The 7,498-nt window shown below is 37.4% G+C and overlaps 1 pseudogene; it reads right to left on the bottom strand.

Moving 5' to 3' along the window:
* Positions 1-952: 952 nt before the first annotated feature.
* Positions 953-1,648, bottom strand: LOC101568298 (annotated as a pseudogene).
* Positions 1,649-7,498: the final 5,850 nt, after the last annotated feature.

Here is a 7,498-nt window from a genome sequence, read left to right as displayed (position 1 = left end):
TAAATCCCGAAAGAAGTGAGTGATGCAAAAGGAGGAGAACTATTCAGGGAACAGAAGGAGAAGAAGATCTGAGAATAAAAGAAAAACATGCAGCTTTTCTAGTATCCCTAACATAGGCCATGAATCATGCACCACAGTGAATGGGCTTTAATTTCTAATGTTATTCTTTGATATGAAGCAAAATAATTACAAGCTGAAAGATACTAGCAAGTATTACATTCAATGTAAGGATAAATAAATTAGCCATAAACCCTTATATAAAAGCTGAAGCCTAGGGCGGGCTCAAAGCTAGCAACTATATATTTGTGTCCGCTCCAGGTGGCTATTGAACAAAGGGAATGAAAGTTTGCTTTAGTAATATTAAAATCTTGCAAAATATTTCACAGCTATCTCAAGCATGTTTTTCCCTTTCCTCTACAAAAAAGGAGACATATGAGAGGTGGCAATAGTCTCAAAGGGCCAAATCAGAATTTAGAAGGATTCATTGTGAGGGCTGATCTTAAAGTGCTGGAGAGGCTTTACTAAATCATTTGGTTTCTTCAGTTTACCATTTGTTTTTGCTACAATAAAAGGATGACAAAAAGATGAAAACAGAGCTTGATTTACTCATCTACCCTACAAGCATCTAATGTAAGTTTAGGATGTTTCAGAAAAAAACGTGTGTGTACTTATTTATTTGGAAATAAAATTTGAAACACAATTACATCATTTGTTTAGCAAGCTGAACAAACACTCTCTTGATGATAATATCCATGACAAGGAAATAGATGTCATTTATTTAAACAAACATTTAATCTGAGGAGAGAAATGTATTTTTCTTTTTTGAGAATTCACATGACATTAACCTTTAAAACATTGCTAAGTCATTTGATAACAATTTTTTTTATAAACCACTTAATGTTTTTGTACAGAGACTAGTATGCAACCCAAAAAAATTATTTTAGACTTTTTTTTATCCGAGTCTTGACTTCTGGGTGTCAGCAAGGTGTGGAAACTTTCCTTGCAGAATTTTCTGTTTCTTTTCTCCAGATCCTCTTTCTTGTTTCAATGTGGGCCCACTTCTCAGTTCTCAGTCTGACAAAATGGTCCACATAAGGCATTGCAAAGAATCGTTTCCTGCTGTATCTTTTATTTAGGTACCAAGGTGTAGGCTACTCTTGAACTTGTGTCAAATGATTCTTCCAAAGATATCTCTTCTCCAAGCACCAGGTCTAGCTTTTTCTTGACCAGTCTGGAGAAGCCTTAAACTTGCCTCTTTCCTGGACAACTTTATCGAATGCATCTATGGACTTGTCATTGTTAATACCCGCCGCTTGGCCTTCTGTTCTCAAGTTAGAAGCATGTTTTTTTCTGGTAGTAGGATGTACCAAAATTTATGTAAATCTTCATTACTTTTGTTCCTTAATTGCTCACAGGTCCATGCAGCTCCAGATTTCACTCTTTCTTGCCCCAATTCTTGTAGTCATCAAAAAATTCTTCCAGTCTTCTTCTTGACAATGTGGTATGAAGTAATCTACACTGCTGAAAGTATGAGCCATCTTATGCATTCTTAGATAACAAACTAAGAGAAAACCATATGCTAGAGGGAAGAAGCTTTCAGGCCTGCTGAGACTCTTCTACAGAATAGAGCCAAACTGGAGGCAGCCATTTTTTCCACACCGAGAAATGTATTTTTAGATCTAATATTGCTTACTTATGGATTGTACCTGATAGATAAATTTCAGCAATCTCATGTGGAAAGAATTTTATATTTTGAGGAGCTATAAGTGACAGTGGATACAAGGAGGGAGGATAGTGAGGATTTTACAGTTTTAGGTGTTTATAGCTAATAGGCAATGAGTGAATTAGTTGTTATAACTTCACTTATAACTGGGAGAGCACTTCTAAAGTAATTTCACAAATTCTGACTAAGGTCAAGCTAATAAATATGGTCATGACTACCTTGTCCTGTGACAGCAAATTTCCATAGCTCTGCTGCTTTTCCTTTCTGTGTAGTAGCAAATCATTAGCCAATATCCAACTATAAGTAGTCTCTGCTTCTATAATTGTTTCTTTTGTTTCTCTCTTGGTATCAAACTTGTAAAGAAAAAAGTGTGCCACACTTCCTTGTGGGCTGACTATGCAGTGCTGCAAAATCTTTCTGAAAATAAACAGGGACAATTCTTACTGATGAGGTCAGAGAAAAGAGTAGAGAATCATCTATGTCATCATCTCCATGCCAAAAAAAAATCCATTTGCCCACCCACTTAAAATAGTCTTTTCAGATAGACTCATTTATTTAAGGCTTAACTTCTGCCAATTATTTTATATAATGAGTGAAAGACAATATATTGCTTATGGGAATGGTGTCAATGATACATATTATATGAATAAGAGAAGTTCTGACTCTCACTAAGGAATTTGAGAATAACTTTAAGAATAAGACATTTTATGTGACTCTTGACAAGGAACAAAATGTAGTTGACAACAAAGAGGAGGAGAGAATTCTAAACAGATAAGCCATAACATTTGGGGAGAAACATCACTGTTAATCAGGACTCCAGAATACAGTACAAAGAGGGGTGTGGTGGAAGATGCAAAAGGAGAGAGACGTTGGGGTAAAATTGAAAAAGAATCCAGGCAAGAGTATATTCTTAAAGCAATGACAGGAATGGAAATTTAGGTAGAGTTAGGCAGATTGTCAGAGCTGAGTAAAAGTCAATCACTGGTCGTGAAGAAAACTTGATATTTTAGTGGTACTTGCCATATTTTTACAGAATGGTTTATAAAGTCCATTTTGACAGATGAGGAAAGAGGGCAGCTGATAGAGCTCAGACTTGTTTTATCCTTCCTATCTTTCCTAACCCATGTCCTCACCTTGTCTTTTGGTAATGGTTCACCAGCATAGATTTCCTTCTCTTATCAAACAAGCAGATTTCCATCTCTTCTCTCCAACAACAAAAAAGAAAAAGAAAAAAAAAAAAAAAAAAAAGAGAGAGAGAGCTTAAATTCAACTGAAATTTCAATGTGAAGATTCCTGAGCTAGATTTGCATGAAAACAATGATCCAGGCACTGACCCAGATGATTCAAGGATTCCTTTTTCATTGCCATCTCAATAATTCTTTTAACCTATTTATCTCTATATTTTGTACAAAAGCAATACTTTTCTAACAGATCCTTCCTTCATAACTCATTTTATTATATTTTTTTAGCTAACTAAACACTTAACGAGACTATATGAATACACATTCTAGCACTTTCTGATATAAGCAATCTTTCTCTTTTAAAAACTAGAAATAATAAAGATAGTTCCAAGAAGAACTGTCAGCATTATGACCCACGCAGACCACCTGGAATTCTTTAAAGCATTAAAATCAGTAACAATTCTTCTCCAGCAATGTAGTTTGTATTCCCTAATTTCTCAAGAGATATTCACTTGGACACTAGCTTTTTGTTTTCAACAGTTTTTTTTTCCTGCCCTTGCAAATTAATCCCCACCTGTAGTCACAAGCTTCCATTTAGGAAATCACAACAGTTGTTTAAATCATTGAATTCAGAATGGAAAATTTTATGTAATTTGGGGATGTGGGAAGAGGAAAAGGAAATTTTAAATGAGCCAAACAATATCATACTCAGTTATATCTCTAAAAATAAAATAATAAAGAAAATTAATTGAATGCTCCTGGGGCTTGGAGAGTGAACTGTAGCTAAGAGTAGTGTTTAACTTTTCTTTTTCTTTTTCTTTTTTGTTAAGTCAAATGGTGAGAGGACTGAAGCAAACTTTCAATGGCCCTTATAATCATCTGAATACTTCACTCATTCTGCAGATAGTAGAAAGTATCACCACCAAAGAGAAGGCTGAAATGAGTAAGCTAATTATGGGCTCCACTTCATTAAGATACTGTGGGATAATTGGTAAATAAACTTACTCAGCTGCACAAAGAAAAACAAAATCACAACAAATCTCTCACTGAATTCCAGATAGAATTTATTTCATCCAACTAAGTCATTCTAAACCCTACATCACTTTTATAACTGATGCCTTTGATCCACATTTGGTCCTAATTGCTGTTTCTTTTTGTTTTTCATGCTGTGAAAATTCAATCACTCACTGTGTAAGACAGCGATGACCTGGTCTTTTATATGCCCTATCTTAGATCCAAATGGTGCTATCATGAGACAGAAAATAATGATTAAGTGGTCAAATAAGACTTCCACATCCAGCTAGGAAGTAACTGTGACTAGCCTTATTTTTCCAACTAAAACCAAGAATGAATTACACATATGAAACAGTAGTTTTGAGACTGCAGTGAAGGATGGAGATTTCTAAAAGATAGGGAAAAATGAGAAGAGCCCCACAACTGTCCTGGAGAGTGACTGAAGAGCGGCCCTTATGTTGTAGCCAGTCTACTGAGGTTTGGGAGACCACTCACCGAGCAACCACCCACCCTTAATCGCAGCACCCTTAGTCTTAGCATTGCTGTGAATCAGTCACACACTCGAGATTCAGCTACCTCTGCTGAAGCACCATCTAAACTTTGAGAGAATTTCTAGAAAAAAACCGTAACATGGGATTAAACCTAATAATACCTACAATCGCAAAAAAAAGTCTCAACAAATGGTAGAGATTATCAGATTGGATCAAAGAGCAAGATCTAATATAAACCAGCTATGGAAAATGTGCGCTAAATATAAAGACAATAATATGCTAAAGTAAAACAGAAATTCACTATTCTAACATCATCATAGGAATGATGAACTTAGTGTAATAATTTGGCAGTAAATTGCTTTAAACAAGAAATGCAGCAGGGAAATCTGGTCATGTAATAGTGAGTATGTACAGTATCAATTCAGTAAGAACCTGTGTTGACCTTAAAATTTGGGGATAATAATGAAAGTTCAAAATACATGAAACAAAAATTCATACAGCCACAAGTAAAACTAAATTCATTACTACATTCAGAGATTCCAATAATCAGATTTCTGGAAATTTTTGGTTTTATTCCTCTGTGTGCACTTGTTTTTGTGATAATCAGTACTAAATGATAGTCACAGATCTCAATATCACTCAATAATTGTCAAACAAAAAGTGAATCAATAACGATATAGAAAAATTGAAAAATATTATCAACCATTTAATGTAAGTCATATTCCTTACTTGATCATACCATTCATCAATAGTAGGTTACAAATTATTTTTAAAATTCCAGGAATTTCTACCGCATTCCAGGAACCCTCAGACCCAGTTCTAGCCCAGGTCCGGTGACTATGTGGAAGAGCTTCCAGCTACCCTGAGCCGAGGGGACTGACTGTGGGTCCCAGCCCAGGCACAGCGTGGGTGAGACCTTCTTCCACCCCTTTGGGACGCCCCCTATCCCTCCGCAGCACCTCCCCCACCCCACTCACCAAGTAAAAATTTCTACCACGTTCCAGAAAGCCCCAGACCCAGTCCTAGCCCAGGTCCCATGAGTGTATGGGAGAGCTTCCTGCTACCCTGCACCGGCGGAACCAACTCTGGGTCCCAGCCCAGGCACAGCGTGGGTGAGACCTTCTTTCACCCCCTTGGGATGCCCACCACCACTCAACAACTCCCCCACCCCGTCCACTGAGTAGGAATTTGTGCCTCATTCCTGGAACACCCACACCCATCCTAGCACAGACCCACTGAGTGTGTGGAAGAGCTGCCTCTCCCCCCCTACTGCCCCTTGTCCCTTCCAGGCTCAGCTCAGGCCTGGCTTACAAGCCTGGGGTGTAACCCTGCAGCTACAATCCCTGCAGAGAGTGTTGAGGATAGAACCATCCAGCTAGTCAAGGAACAGAACATCTTGCCACAGGGGCACAACAGGTTCACCCTCAAGGGCAGCAGCAGGAAGAAGCTGAGCACAACAGCCAGACCCAAGCCACACACAGCTGGATAAAGCCAAACGTTGTAGATCTGCACCTGAACTTCAGGACGTGCTAAGGTTATAACTACAACGAAGATCTACAACAAAGGTCAGAAGACAGTGCTACACAAAGTGATGAGAAGGAACAAAATGCAGCCTCAGAACCCAACCCCACCTGGAAAAAGTGCAGAGGACACTTCCACAGAACAAATTGGGAATCACACAGCTGAAAGCAATGAATCAAAGGCTTCTGAAATAAAGAAACAGCTGCAGAAACATACAGAGGAACTCAGATTGGAAATAAAAAAAGAAATCCCTGAATTAATAATATCTGCAGTAAAGAATCAAATGCAAAAACATATGGAAGAAACCCATTGCCCACCTAGAACAAATGCAGAGGACACTAGCTCGGCTCAAATGCATGAATTAATAGCATCGATAGTAAATAAGCAACAGCAGAAAGATATAGGGGAAATCAGAGTGCAATTCTTCTCTGAAATAAAAAAAGAATTCTCAGAACTCATAGCATAGGAAGTAAAGAAGCAACTACAGAAACATAGGTAGGAAACCCAATCTGAAAAAACACTGCAGTAAAATAATTTATAACTGCTTCTAAAGAAGACATTGAAAAAAAATAGAGGAGATAAGAAAAATGATGGATTCTTTGAGTGAACAATTCAGGAAGGAAATACATCGCGTGAAGCAGACTCAAAGAGATATAGAGGAAATTAAAACCTCAATCACAAGCTTGCAAAACCTTTTAAGTGAAAGTGAAGACAGAGCTTCAGATCTAGAAGATGCTGATGCAGCTAGTGAAAAGGTAAGAAAGGATATCTTAAAAACAATGAGGATACAGGAAAGAATAATCCATCACCTGCAAGATGATGCAAAAATGAACAATGTGAGACTAATAGGCATCAATGAGAAGGAAGGAGTCAATACAAATGACCTTAAAAAATATGGGCAGAAGTAATAGCAGAAAATTCCCCAAATATGAGGAAAAAATCTGACATTCAGGTAACTGAAGCATACAGAACGCCAAAGAACCTCAACCCAACGAAAAACACACTGAGACATATAATAGTCAAGATCCCAGAAATACAGCATATAAATAATATACTGAGAGCCACTAGAGAAAAAGAAGCAGATCACATTCAAAGGAAAACCCATCAGAATTGTGGCTGACTTCTCTTAACAAAACATGCAGGCAAGAAGAGCATGAAGCAGAGTACTTCAGGTCCTCTATGAATTCAAATTCCAGTCCAGAATACTATACCCTGAAAAACTCTTTCAAGCTTGATGGAGAAGTGAAATACTTTCATGACAAAGAACAGCTAAAGAATTTCCTGATGACAATGCCAAACCTACACAGGCTACTGAAAGATGCTCTAGAGAGGGATCAAAATGATCAGAACTCCACGAATGAGATCAGAAGCAACCAACTAAATAGGGTAAGCAATTAAACACAGGAGAAAAAGGAATAAATGACAACATGTAAATAACATGGCAACCATAAGTCAATACATCTCAATTCTGACCATCAGTGTAAATGGACTCAATTCGCCAATTAAGAGAAATAGACTGGCACAGTGGATTAGGAAACAAAATCCAACAATATGCTGTATACAAGAAA

The sequence above is a fragment of the Octodon degus genome, unplaced genomic scaffold (assembly GCF_000260255.1).
Source record: "Octodon degus isolate 3935 unplaced genomic scaffold, OctDeg1.0 scaffold00082, whole genome shotgun sequence".
Lineage (NCBI taxonomy): Eukaryota > Metazoa > Chordata > Mammalia > Rodentia > Octodontidae > Octodon > Octodon degus.
The sequence above is the reverse complement of the archived record's forward strand: the minus strand, read 5'-3'. Positions and strand labels throughout refer to the sequence as shown.